The 14,756-nt window shown below is 38.4% G+C and overlaps 1 long non-coding RNA gene across 1 annotated transcript; it reads right to left on the bottom strand.

Moving 5' to 3' along the window:
- Nucleotides 1–2,470: 2,470 nt before the first annotated feature.
- On the bottom strand, nt 2,471–13,159 carry LOC125901002 (uncharacterized). The gene is made up of 3 exons (XR_007450913.1): nt 12,840–13,159; nt 6,078–6,332; nt 2,471–2,558 (listed from the first exon to the last, which is right to left on the bottom strand). It is a non-coding gene; the product is annotated as an uncharacterized LOC125901002 (long non-coding RNA).
- Nucleotides 13,160–14,756: the final 1,597 nt, after the last annotated feature.

Here is a 14,756-nt window from a genome sequence, read left to right as displayed (position 1 = left end):
CATATTCATTTGAAATTGGTAGTGAAAGCTTGAGTGTTGTAGATTGGTGTATTTTGAGATCTATATAACATATATTTCATATATATACAAATGTTGACTTAATATCTGATTGTACTTTATTTTTAAATTTTAATGACTATGGAAATATTGTTAATCTACAGTCATGACACAATAAAGATTATTGAATTGAATGCAGAGAGAGAGAGAGAGAGAGAGAGAGAGAGAGAGAGAGAGAGAGAGAGAGAGAGGGGGGGGGGAGGGGGTGGTGTGTGTGTGTGTGTGTGTGTGTGTGTGTCTCTGTGTGCCATACTTCTACTGCTATTATAGACATATGATTATTGTCATCCGTATACCATCAGATATTAATATATACTTCTCTCACATCTCTCTACTCAATAGCCAGAATCATCTCTCTCAGTTTTAAAAACTGTAAAGGGTTTTTATGAAGGTGGTGTGAGCATATATTTTGCAATTTGTAGACATAAGCCATGTGACCTAATGAAACTTTGACATGTGTGATGATCAAATCAAACCTCTGTCGTTTTTATATTTATTTGTTTTAATAACACTGTGCACAAGGACCAGACTGTCAGTCTGTCAGATCAGCTCTGAAATGTTTAATGCTCATAATATGTAGGTCTTATTGTTTACATTTTAAAAATCTTTATGACGCTCAAAGACGTACTATCAATGACTAATAATCTCTATCAATGATGTTATTAGTCACACTGATGGAACATAATTCCTATAGCCTAATATTGCAAATTATTTGTTAATATTTCTGAGTGAGCAATGGTGCAACATTGCAGAGTCTTTAAATTTACTACATCTGTAACTGAAATACTGTCACTGAATGCTGTTGAGTCAAGAAACAAATATCGATCAATCAATCAATCAATATCACAAATCACAATTTGAAACTTTGACATGTGTGATGATCATACAACATCCTCTGTCCTCAGGACCCCATGAGACAGAAGGGGAGATAGAGAGAGATGAAGTAGAGATTATCATTACAGTAGCTTACAACAACATTAATGAACGAAATAATATTAAAATAATAATTCAAGAAATTGTGGTACAATATTTGAATTAATCTGATAGTAAATCATATGTGACAATAATCATATGTGTATAATAACAGTAGAAGTATACACAGACACAGACATAGACGGCTGAGTTAGACATGCAGAAAGGGAGAAAAGGGAGAAAGAGGACAGAGGGGAGAGAGAGAGAGAGAGAGAGAGAGAGGGGGCAGGGATAGTGGAGTGTGTGTGTAGTGTGTGAATTAATATCTGATTGTATACATATGTGACACTAATCATATGTGTATAATAAAAGGGAGTGGAGTGTGTGTGTGGGTGTCTGTCTGTCTGTGTGTCTCTGTGTGTCCGTGTCTGTCTGTGTGTGCCATAATTCTACTGTTATTATACACATATGATTATTGTCACATATGTATGACAAAGTTTTAGGAATGAGTTTGGTAAATGTTATACTGTCATGTCTGTGTGATCACACACACACACACACACACACACACACACACACACACACACACACACACACACACACACACACACTTCACTCTGGTTTGCTATGTAAACATTATACTGCAAAGACAACAATGCATAACTACAAACAAAATTTTAACACAATACCAGAACATTACCATGGAAAAATCATGAATTATAAAGGACAGTGAATAACAAAAGACAATGATTTTTACAAAGACTCATCAGTTATTAAACAAAATAGCTTGTAATTTTTCATATATCATTTCCTCAACGAAATAGATTCTTTCCTATGCTTGACTTGCACTTGAAATTATGTAATTTGCTCTAACCCTCCACGTCAATCACTTGAATTAAGAGAAATCAAATTAGTGCAAATAAATGGAAATACATTTATGGTTGTTTTTACAATAATTTAAAACCTCTTCATCTGTTAAAAGCTTGGGTATACAACTAATGTATGTAATCATTGTCAAGCTCAATGTCACATGTAAAGGGTGCTTTTGAAGGTATTGTGAGTATATTTGAAATTCTCACACATCACACTATCCAGGCACCGCTGTGATAGAAGTCAACCTGCAAGACACTGGAGCACAAAGGCTCTGGAGAAGAGGCCAAGTTACTGACATGCAGTAACAGGACACGAGAGAGAGAGAGAGAGAGAGAGATGGGGGGACAGGGAGGGAGAGAGAGAGTGTTTGCTGACATTTTGACATATCTCACATGTTTACATACTTCCTGTTTTTGGCAGAGGGAGTTACAGATTGCACTCAGTATACATAATGTTGTATGCATCAAAAACACAGCATTTAATTTTTCTGTCAATTACATCAAAAGAAAGGTGTTTGATGAGACTACTGTGTTGTTGAATGTAACATTTCCTCAAAGATGTATATTCTTTCCTGATGTTTGTAACACTGTTACTGACTTGTACTTGAAATGAGGTGATTTACTGCAACCTCCAGGTCAGTCTCTTGGGTTCAGAGACATAAAATTGATAAAATACATGGAAATACTTTTAAGGTCATTTTTAAAGTAATTTAAAACCTCATGTGTGTGTGACCACACATAACACACACTTCACTCTGACACACAGACTGTCAGAGTGAAGCCTTTGTTATGCTAATTAAGGACTGCATGCAGCTCAGACACAGAGCAGAATGGCTTGAAACTTTCTCAAACAAATCCTTCCAGATGCCAAACCGTGGGTCCCATCTTCAATCTGAAAACATCACCAGATAGATAAATTCGTTCTGAACGCAAACATATAAAGCTTGTATGTCTATGGACTGAAAAATGTGACCTTAATCACAAGTTTACAATGTGTTGGCCCTCATCTTTTCTTCCAGAGATCATCATGAGGAGTTGTGTCCTGCACCTTCTAACGCTTCTAAAATCCAAACCGTTCAAGTTATGACAAAGTCCTTCACAAGTAATGTTCAGCAGGGGTAGAGCTGTAATTTGTGCAAGTTTGAAGCAGTTATGATAAACGGTGCAGGAGCAAATAATTTTTGATCGACAGAATTTGTCCAAAACCCCATCTTACATTCGAAGACCGACAGCGCACTTCCTGTTGGAGTTAGGTCAGGGGTTGCGCGCGACATTTGTAGGTCTTTATGAGACGAACGAGACAGTTTTGGTTTGGTCTTTCTAAGTGGTTCCTACCCGTCGCACCGGGCATTTTAGTGTGTCTAGGTGGCACAACAAATCGTCAGGAGGTTTTGGAGCACATCACCTGAAACGCGCCATAACATCCAAACCATTCTAGTAATGAAAAAGTTACGCACAATAATTGATAAGGACACGTTGAACAATAATCTGTGCAAGTTTGAAGCCGATACGATAAATGGTGTAGGAGGAGATGTTTTTTAAAGGAATTTCTGTTTTTTCGGAAAAATCTTACTTTGAAAGGAAATAGCTCACTTCCTGTTGGATTTAGGTCATTGGTGCGAGTGCGTGATTTGTAGGTCTTGATGAGACGAACACGGCTGTTTTGGTTTGATCTTCCTACGACGTTCCTACTGGCTGCAGCGGCCATTTTAGTGGTCTAGACTGATAGGTGGCGCTACAGAGCCCATTTTGGCACTTTTCAGATTAATTTTTTCATTTTATAAAATTTTTCGCCAGTCCTGACATGCATGCCAATTTTGGTGAGTTTTGGAGCATGTTCAGGGGGTCAAATTCCAGTTTAAAGTCGCGGCGGATGAAAGAAAGAAAGAATAATAATAAGAATTAAAGCTGCCAAGCAGCGTTGGGAGGGACCTCGGCCCCTCGCCGTCGTCCCCCCACGCCGTCATCCCCCAGCTCAAGTTGTATACATAAGCCATGTGACCTAATGAAACTTTGACATGTGTGATGATCAAACAACACATCCATATTCATTTGAAATCATGTGACCTAGTGAAAGCTTGAGTGATATGTACTGGCTGTTGAGAGGGTCTAAGTGCAGCAAACAGAAACAAATATATGCTAAGACCTACAAATGTTGAATTAATATCTGATTGTATACATATGTGACACTAATCATATGTGTATTATAACAGTAGAAGTATGACACACATAGACACAGACGGCCAAGTTAGCGACATGCAGAGAGGGAGAGAAGGGAGAAAGAGGACAGAGGGGGGAGAAAGAGAGAGGGAGAGAGAGAGGGGGGGGACAGGGAGTGGAGTGTGTGTGTGTGTGTGTGTGTGTGTGTAATTGTGTCGCTAAAAATTGCAAATTATGGGCTGCAGGTTGCTTTAAGGTTACATTATTTTTTTTCTCCATGTCTTTCTCTCTCTCTCTCTCTCTCTCTCTCTCTCTCTCTCCTCTCTTTCTCTCTTTATCTCTCTCTCCCTGTCTTTCTCTCTCATACATACACCCACAATGAATATTTGGTATGTATACTCTGACTAGGAGTTAAAAATCAAAAAAAAAAATTAATATTTTTATGGTTGTTTTTCAACAAAGACAAAAAAAAGTCCTGAAGGGGAACGGTGTGTATTTTTATTGAAAAAATAGAAACTGCCCCCAAAAATGATAATGCATCAAAATTGGTGTTGTTATTTATCATTCACATATCACAGACTGTGATAAATAAAATTAAAAAATCCATCCAACATTTATTATATGGTTAATCTTAATTCATGTTTTTTTCATTAAATTAACAGTGACTTCATGTAAATAAAATGGCAAATATATTGTGAAAATCCTCAAAAGGAATGAATATTAGATATGCATAATCTGAGAACAAGTTGCTTAAAAGATTTAAGCAAAAAAATGTAGAGAAATATGTTAATATTTAATATTTTTCTGTTGTTCACACCATTCCGAAGGGGATAGGTGTGATTTTTTATAAGGGGGCCCGCAGGGTTAAAAATGCAAGGTTCTTATGAAGGTGGTGTGAGCTTATAATATGAAACTTGCAGACACAAGCCATGTGACCTAATGAAACTTTGACATGTGTGATGATCAAATAACACATCCATATTCATTTAAATTCATGTGACCTAGTGAAAGCTTGAGTGGTGTGTACTGGCTGCTTTGAGGATCTAAGTGCAGCAAACAGACACAAATATATACTAAGACCCACAAATGTTGAATTAAAATCTGATTGTATACATATGTGACACTAATAATATGTGTATAATAACACTAGAAGTATGACACACACAGACAGACAGACATAGACGGCTGAGTTCTCAACATGCAGAGAGGGAGAGACGAGAGAAAGTGGACAGAGGGAGGAGAGAGAGAGAGAGAGAGAGAGAGAGAGAGGGAGGGGGGATAGGGACTGGTGTGTGTGTGTGTGTGTGTGTGTGTGTGTGTGTGTGTGTGTGTGTGTCCGTTTCTGTCTGTGTGTGCCATACTTCTCCTGTTATTACACACATATGATTATTGTCACATATGTATACCATCAGATATTAATATATACTTCCCACATGTTGTACCACAATAGCCAGAATCATAAGTCAAACTCAACTGTAAAAACTGTAAAGGGTTCTTATGAAGGTGGTGTGAGCGTATATTTTGCAATTTGTAGACATAAGCCATGTGACCTAATGAAACTTTGACAGTTTGTGATAGAAGTTAACCTGCAAGACAGTGGAGCACAAAGGCTCTGAAGAAGAGGCCGAGTTACTGACATGCAGTAACAGGACACGAGAGAGAGAGAGAGAGAGAGAGAGAGAGAGAGAGAGACAGATGGGGGGACAGGGAGGGAGAGAGAGAGAGTTTGCTGACATATTGACATATCTCACATGTTCACATACTTCCTGTTTGTGGCAGACAAAGTTACAGATTGCACGAAGTATACATAATGTTGTATACATCAAAAACACAGCATTTAATTTTTCTGTCAATTACATCAAAAGAAAGGTGTTTGATGAGACTACTGTGTTGTTGAATGTAACATTTCCTCAAAGATGTATATTCTTTCCTGATGTTTGTAACACTGTTACTGACTTGTACTTGAAATGAGGTGATTTACTGCAACCCTCCAGGTCAGTCTCTTGGGTTCAAAGACATAAAATTGATAAAATACATGGAAATACTTTAAAGGTCATTTTTAAAGTAATTTAAAACCTCATGTGTGTGTGACCACACACATACACACTTCACTCTGACACACAGACTGTCAGAGTGAAGCCTTTGTTATGCTAATTAAGGACTGCATGCAGCTCAGACACAGAGCAGAATGGCTTGAAACTTTCTCAAACAAATGCTTCCAGATGCCAAACCGTGGGTCCCATCTTCAATCTAAAAACATCACCAGATAGATAAATTTGTTCTGAACGCAAACATATAAAGCTTGTATGTCTATGGACTGAAAAATGTCACCTTAATCATAGGTTTACAGTGTGTTGGCCCTCATCTTTTCTTCCAGAGATCATCATGAGGAGTTGTGTCCTGCACCTTCTAACGCTTCTTAAATCCAAACCGTTCAAGTTATGACAAAGTCCTTCACAAGTAATGTTCAGCAGGTAGAGCTGTAATTTGTGCAAGTTTGAAGCAGTTATGATAAACGGTGTAGGAGCAAATAATTTTTGATCGACAGAATTTGTGAAAAACGCCATCTTACATTCAAAGACCGACAGCTCACTTCCTGTTGGAGTTAGGTCAGGGGTTGCAGCACGACATTTGTAGGTCTTTATGAGACGAACGAGACAGTTTTTGTTTGGTCTTTCTAAGTGGTTCCTACCGTCGCACCGGCATTTTAGTGTGTCTAGGTGGCACAACAAATCCTCAGGAGGTTTTGGCGCACATCACCTGAAACGCGCCATAACATCCAAACCAGTCGAGGATTGAAAAAGTTACGCACAATAATTGATAAGGACACGTTGAAGAATAATGTGTGCGAGTTTGAAGCCGATACGATAAACGGTGTCGGACTAGTTGATTTTTAAAGGAATTTTTTTTTTGAGGAAAACTCTTATTTTGAAAGGGAAATATCTCACTTCCTGTTGGAGTTAGGTCATGGGTGTGAGCGTGATTTGTAGGTCTTGATGAGACGAACGAGGCTGTTTTGGTTTGATCTTCCTACAACGTTCCTACTGGCTGCAGCAGCCATTTTTGTGTTTCTAGGTGGCGCTAGAGAGCCCATTTTGGCACTTTTCAGATTAATTTCATCAGTTTATAAAATTTTTCGCCAGTCCTGACAGGCATGCCAATTTTGGTGAGTTTTCGAGCATGTTTAGGGGGTCAAATTCCAGTTGAAAGTCGCGTACGCTGAAAGAAAGAAAGAAACAATAATAATAATAATAATAATAATAATAATAAACACTACAAGAACAAGAGGGTCCTCGCCCTTTCAGGCCGAGGTCCCTAATTAAAGCTGCAAGCAGCGTTGGGAGGGACCTCGGCCCCCCGCCGTCGTCCCCCAGCTCAAGTTGCAGACCTAAGCCATGTGACCTAATGAAACTTTGACATGTGCGATGATCAAACAACACACACACAAACACACACAGGCCTGTGTCTGTCAGAGTGAAGCCATTGTTATGCTAATTAATGACCACGTACTTAGGTGACAGCACAGGCACTTCAAGTTCAGTTTGACTAATGACTAATGATAACAGAATCAGCAGGATGCATTTGACACCACAGCAGCAACACAACCACACACACCACACTATCCAGGCACCGCTGTGATAGAAGTTAACCTGCAAGACAGTGGAACACAAAGGCTCTGGAGAAGAGGCCGAGTTACTGATATGCAGTACGGCAGTTAGTGACGAGCAGAGAGGGAGAGAAGGGAGAGAGAGGAGAGAGGGGGGAGAAAGAGAGACAGAGAGAGAGAGGGGGGAGAGGGAGTGGAGTGTTTGTGTGTGTGTGAGTGTTATTGTGTCGCTAAAATTTGCAAATTATGAGCTGCAGGTTGCTCTAACGTTACATTATTTTTTTTCTCCATGTCTCTCTCTCTCTCTCTCTCTCTCTCTCTCTCTCTCTCTCTCTCTCTCTCTCTCTCTCTCTGTCTATCTCTCTCTCACTGTCTTTCTCTCTCATACATACACCCACAATGAATATTTGGTATGTATACTACTGACATGCAGTACGGCAGAGTTAGTGACATGCAGAGAGGGAGAGAAGGGAGAGAGAGGGGAGAGGGGGGAGAAAGAGAGACAGAGAGAGAGAGAGAGAGAGAGGAGGGACAGGGAGTGGAGTGTGTGTGTGTGTGTGTGTGTGTGTGTGTGTGTGTGTGTGTGTGTGAGTGTAATTGTGTTGCTAAAATTTGCAAATTATGAACTGCAGGTTGCTTGAAGGTTACATTTTTTTTTTCTCCATGTCTCTCTCTCTCTCTCTCTCTACATATATATATATATATATATATATATATATATAAATAATATAATATAATATATCTCCCTGTCTTTCTCTCTCATACATACACCCACAATGAATATTTGGTATGTATACTCTGACTAGGAGTTAAAAATAAAAAAAAATAAAAAATAATATTTTTATGGTTGTTTTTCAACAACAAAAAAAAAAGTCCTGAAGAGGAACAGTGTCTATTTTTATTGAAAAATAGAAACTGCCCCCAAAAATGATAATGCATCAAAATTGGTGTTGTTATTTATCATTCATATATCACAGACTGTGATAACATCCAACATTTATTATATAGTTAATCTTAATTCATGTTTTTTTCATTAAAGTAACAGTGACTTCATGTAAATAAAATGGCAAATATATTGTGAAAATCCTAAAAAGGAATGAATATTAGATATGCATAATCTGAGAAAAAGTTGCTTAAAAGATTTAAGCAAAAAAAATGTAGAGAAATATGTTAATATTTAATATTTTTCTGTTGTTCACACCGTTCCGAAGGGGACAGGTGTGATTTTTTATAAGGGGGCCCGCAGGGTTAAAAATGCAAGGTTCTTATGAAGGTGGTGTGAGCTTATAATTTGAAACTTGTAGACACAAGCCATGTGACCTAATGAAACTTTGACATGTGTGATGATCAAACAACACATCCATATTCATTTGAAATCATGTGACCTAGTGAAAGCTTGAGTGAGGTGTACTGGCTGCTTTGAGGATCTAAGTGCAGCAAACAGACACAAATATATACTAAGACCTACAAATGTTGAATTAAATCTGATTGTATACATATGTGACACTAATAATATGTGTATAATAACACTAGAAGTATGACACACACAGACAGACAGACATAGACGGCCCAGTTCTCAACATGCAGAGAGGGAGAGACGAGAGAGAGTGGACAGAGGGAAGAGAGAGAGAGAGAGAGAGAGAGAGAGAGAGAGAGATAGAGAGAGAGAGAGATAGAGAGAGAGAGAGGGGATAGGGAGTGGAGTGTGTGTGTGTGTGTGTGTGTGTGTGTGTGTCTCTGTGTGTGTCCATGTCTGTCTGTGTGTGCCATACTTCTACTGCTATTGTAGACATATGATTATTGTCATATGTATACCATCAGATATTAATATATACTTCCCACATGTTGTACCACAATAGCCAGAATCATAAGTCAAACTCAGTTTTAAAAACTGTAAAGGGTTCTTATGAAGGTGGTGTGAGCATATATTTTGCAATTTGTAGACATAAGCCATGTGACCTAATGAAACTTTGACATGTGTGATGATCAAATCAAACCTCTGTCGTTTTTATATTTATTTGTTTTAATAACACTGTGCACAAGGACCAGACTGTCAGTCTGTCAGATCAGCTCTGAAATGTTTAATGCTCATAATATGTAGGTCTTATTGTTTACATTTTAAAAATCTTTATGACGCTTCAAAGACGTACTATCAATGACTAATAATCTCTATCAATGATGTTATTAGTCACACTGATGGAACATAATTCCTATAGCCTAATATTGCAAATTATTTGTTAATATTTCTGAGCGAGCAATGGTGCAACATTGCAGAGTCTTTAAATTTACTACATCTGTAACTGAAATACTGTCACTGAATGCTGTTGAGTCAAGAAACAAATATCGATCAATCAATCAATCAATATCACAAATCACAATTTGCCTCACAGGGCTTTACAGCATACAACATCCGTCTATCCTCAGGACCCCATGAGACAGAAGGGGAGACAGAGAGAGATGCCGGAGAGATGATCATGACAGTAGCTTACAACAACATTAATGAAAGGAATAATATTAAAATTATAATTCTAGCAATTGTGGTACAATATGTTGAATTAATATCTGATAGTATACATATGTGACAATAATCATATGTGTATAATAACAGTAGAAGTATAACACACACAGACATAGACGATCGAAAGTTAGACATGCAGAAAGGGAGAAAAGGGAGAAAGAGGACAGAGAGGGGAGAGAGAGCCAGACACAGAACGCCACCGACGGCGCCCGCAGGGAGTGGAGTGTGTGTACAATATGTTGAATTAATATCTGATTGTATACATATGTGACACTAATCATATGTGTATAATAAAAGGGAGTGGAGTGTGTGTGGGTGTCTGTCTGTCTGTGTGTCTCTGTGTGTCCGTGTCTGTCTGTGTGTGTTATACTTCTACTGTTATTATACACATATGATTATTGTCACATATGTATGACAAAGTTTTAGGAATGAGTTTGGTAAATGTTATACTGTCATGTCTGTGTGACCACACACACTTCACTCTGACAGTGTGTCAGAGTGAAGCCTTTGTTATGCTAATTGATGAGAGCTGCATCTCACACACAGAGCAGAATGGCTTGAAACTTTCTCAAACAAATCCTTCCAGATTCCAAACCGTGGGTCCCATCTTCAATCTAAAAGCATCACCAGATAGATAAATTTGTTCTGAACACAAACATATAAAGCTTGTATGTCTATGGACTGAAAAATGTCACCTTAATCACAAGTTTACAGTGTGTTGGCCCTCATCTTTTCTTCCAGAGATCATCATGAGGAGTTGTGTCCTGCACCTTCTAACGCTTCTTAAATCCAAACTGTTCAAGTTATGACAAAGTCCTTCACAAGTAATGTTCAGCAGGGGTAGAGCTGTAATTTGTGCAAGTTTGAAGCAGTTATGATAAACGGTGTAGGAGCAAATAATTTTTGATCGACAGAATTTGTGAAAAATGTCACCTTACATTCAAATAACATCACACACACAAACACACACACAGGCTTGTGTCTGTCAGAGTGAAGCCATTGTTATGCTAATTAATGACCATGTCATTAGGTGACTTCAAGCTCAGTTTGACTAATAAGTAATGATAACAAAATCAGCAGGAGGCATTTCACACTACAGCAGCAACACAACCTCACATGTCACCAGCCAGGCACCGCTGTGATAGAAGTTAACCTGCTGCACATTTCTTTGTTACTCAGGACTGTCTTAAGTTACTGAATTTTTGCAGATCAGTCATTTCTTTGAGCATCACTTTTTGTCTTAACGTTCAAATATTACACTGCACAAATTCATCCTCAGCTCAAATCAAACCTCTGTCGTTTTTATATTTATTTGATTTAATAACACTGTGCACAAGGATCAGACTGGCAATCTGTCATAGCAGCTCCCAAATGTTTATTGCACATAATGTAGCTTACAACAACATTAATAAAAGTAATAATATTATAATTATAATTCTGGCAACTATAGTACAATATGTTGAATTAATATCTGATTGTATACATATGTGACACTAATCATATGTGTATAATAACAGTAGAAGTATGAGAAACACAGACAGACAGACATAGACGGCCGAGTTCTCAACATGCAGAGAGGGAGAAAGAGGACAGAGGGGGGAGAGAGAGAGAGAGAGAGAGAGAGAGAGAGAGAGAGAGAGGGAGGGGGGATAGGGACTGGTGTGTGTGTGTGTGTGTGTGTGTGTGTGTGTGTGTGTGTGTCCGTTTCTGTCTGTGTGTGCCATACTTCTCCTGTTATTACACACATATGATTATTGTCACATATGTATACCATCAGATATTAATATATACTTCCCACATGTTGTACCACAATAGCCAGAATCATAAGTCAAACTCAATTTTAAAAACTGTAAAGGGTTCTTATGAAGGTGGTGTGAGCGTATATTTTGCAATTTGTAGACATAAGCCATGTGACCTAATGAAACTTTGACAGTTTGTGATAGAAGTTAACCTGCAAGACAGTGGAGCACAAAGGCTCTGAAGAAGAGGCCGAGTTACTGACATGCAGTAACAGGACACTAGAGAGAGAGAGAGAGAGAGAGAGAGAGAGAGAGAGAGAGAGAGAGAGAGAGAGAGAGAGAGAGGGGGACAGGGAGGGAGAGAGAGAGTTTGCTGACATATTGACATATCTCACACGTTCACATACTTCCTGTTTGTGGCAGACAATGTTACAGATTGCACAAGTATACATAATGTTATATGCATCAAAAACACAGCATTTAATTTTTCTGTCAATTACATCAAAAGAAAGGTGTTTGATGAGACTACTGTGTTGTTGAATGTAACATTTCCTCAAAGATGTATATTCTTTCCTGATGTTTGTAACACTGTTACTGACTTGTACTTGAAATGAGGTGATTTACTGCAACCCTCCAGGTCAGTCTCTTGGGTTCAGAGACATAAAATTGATAAAATACATGGAAATACTTTTAAGGTCATTTTTAAAGTAATTTAAAACCTCATGTGTGTGTGACCACACACATACACACTTCACTCTGACACACAGACTGTCAGAGTGAAGCCTTTGCTATGCTAATTAAGGACTGCATGCAGCTCAGACACAGAGCAGAATGGCTTGAAACTTTCTCAAACAAATGCTTCCAGATGCCAAACCGTGGGTCCCATCTTCAATCTGAAAACATCACCAGATAGATAAATTTGTTCTGAACGCAAACATATAAAGCTTGTATATCTATGGACTGAAAAATGTCACCTTAATCACAGGTTTACAGTGTGTTGGCCCTCATCTTTTCTTCCAGAGATCATCATGAGGAGTTGTGTCCTGCACCTTCTAACGCTTCTAAAATCCAAACCATTCAAGTTATGACAAAGTCCTTCACAAGTAATGTTTAGCAGGGGTAGAGCTGTAATTTGTGCAAGTTTGAAGCAGTTATGATAAACGGTGTAGGAGCAAATAATTTTTGATCGACAGAATTTGTGAAAAACGCCATCTTACATTCAAAGACCGACAGCTCACTTCCTGTTGGAGTTAGGTCAGGGGTTGCAGCGCGACATTTGTAGGTCTTTATGAGACGAACGAGGCAGTTTTGGTTTGGTCTTACTACGAGGTTCCTACACGGAGCACAGGGCATTTTAGTGTGTCTAGGTGGCGCAACAAATCCTCAGGAGGTTTTGACGCACATCACCTGAAACGCGTCATAACATCCAAACCAGTCGAGGATTGAAAAAGTTACACACAATAATTGATAAGGACACGTTGAAGAATAATGTGTGCGAGTTTGAAGCCGATACGATAAACGGTGTCGGACTAGTTGATTTTTAAAGGATTTTTTTTTTTTTGAGGAAAACTCTTATTTTGAAAGGGAAATATCTCACTTCCTGTTGGAGTTAGGTCATGGGTGCGAGCGCGTGAGTTGTAGGTCTTGATGAGACGAACGAGGCTGTTTTGGTTTGATCTTCCTACGACGTTCCTACTGGCTGCAGCGGCCATTTTTGTGTTTCTAGGTGGCGCTAGAGAGCCCATTTTGGCACTTTTCAGATTAATTTCATCAGTTTATAAAATTTTTCGCCAGTCCTGACAGGCATGCCAATTTTGGTGAGTTTTCAAGCATGTTTAGGGGGTCAAATTCCAGTTGAAAGTCGCGTACGCTGAAAGAAAGAAAGAAACAATAATAATAATAATAATAATAATAATAATTAAAGCTGCAAGCAGCGTTGGGAGGGACCTCGGCCCCCCGCCGTCGTCACCCCACGCCGTCATCTCCCAGCTCAAGTTGTGTACATAAGCCATGTGACCTAATGAAACTTTGACGTGTGATGATCAAACAACACATCCATATTCATTTGAAATCATGTGACCTAGTGAAAGCTTGAGTGATATGTACCGGCTGTTGAGAGGGTCTAAGTGCAGCAAACAGAAACAAATATATACTAAGACCTACAAATGTTGAATTAATATCTGATTGTATACATATGTGACACTAATCATATGTGTATTATAACAGTAGAAGTATGACACACACAGACACAGACGGCCAAGTTAACGACATGCAGAGAGGGAGAGAAGGGAGAAAGAGGACAGAGGGGGGAGAAAGAGAGACAGAGAGAGAGAGAGAGGGGGGACAGGGAGTGGAGTGTGTGTGTGTGTGTGTATGTATGTGTGTGTAATTGTGTCGCTAAAAATTACAAATTATGAGCTGCAGGTTGCTTTAAGGTTACATTATTATTTTTCTCCATCTCTCTCTCTCTCTCTCTCTCTCTCTCTCTCTCCTCTCTTTCTCTCTTTATCTCTCTCTCCCTGTCGTTCTCTCTCATACATACACCCACAATGAATATTTGGTATGTATACTCTGACTTGGAGTTAAAAATCAAGAAAAAAAAAAAAAAAATTTTATGGTTGTTTTTCAACAAAGACAAAAAAAGTCCTGGAGGGGAACAGTGTGTATTTTTATTGAAAAAATAGAAACTGCCCCCAAAAATGATAATGCATCAAAATTGGTTTTGTTATTTATCATTCACATATCACAGACTGTGATAAATAAAATAAAAAAATCCATCCAACATTTATTATAAAGTTAATCTTAATTCATGTTTTTTTCATTAAAGTAACAGTGACTTCATGTAAATAAAATGGCAAATATATTGTGAAAATCCTCAAAAGGAATGAATA

Source organism: Epinephelus fuscoguttatus, linkage group LG14 (assembly GCF_011397635.1).
Source record: "Epinephelus fuscoguttatus linkage group LG14, E.fuscoguttatus.final_Chr_v1".
Lineage (NCBI taxonomy): Eukaryota > Metazoa > Chordata > Actinopteri > Perciformes > Serranidae > Epinephelus > Epinephelus fuscoguttatus.
This window is presented reverse-complemented; position numbering and strand designations above follow the sequence as displayed.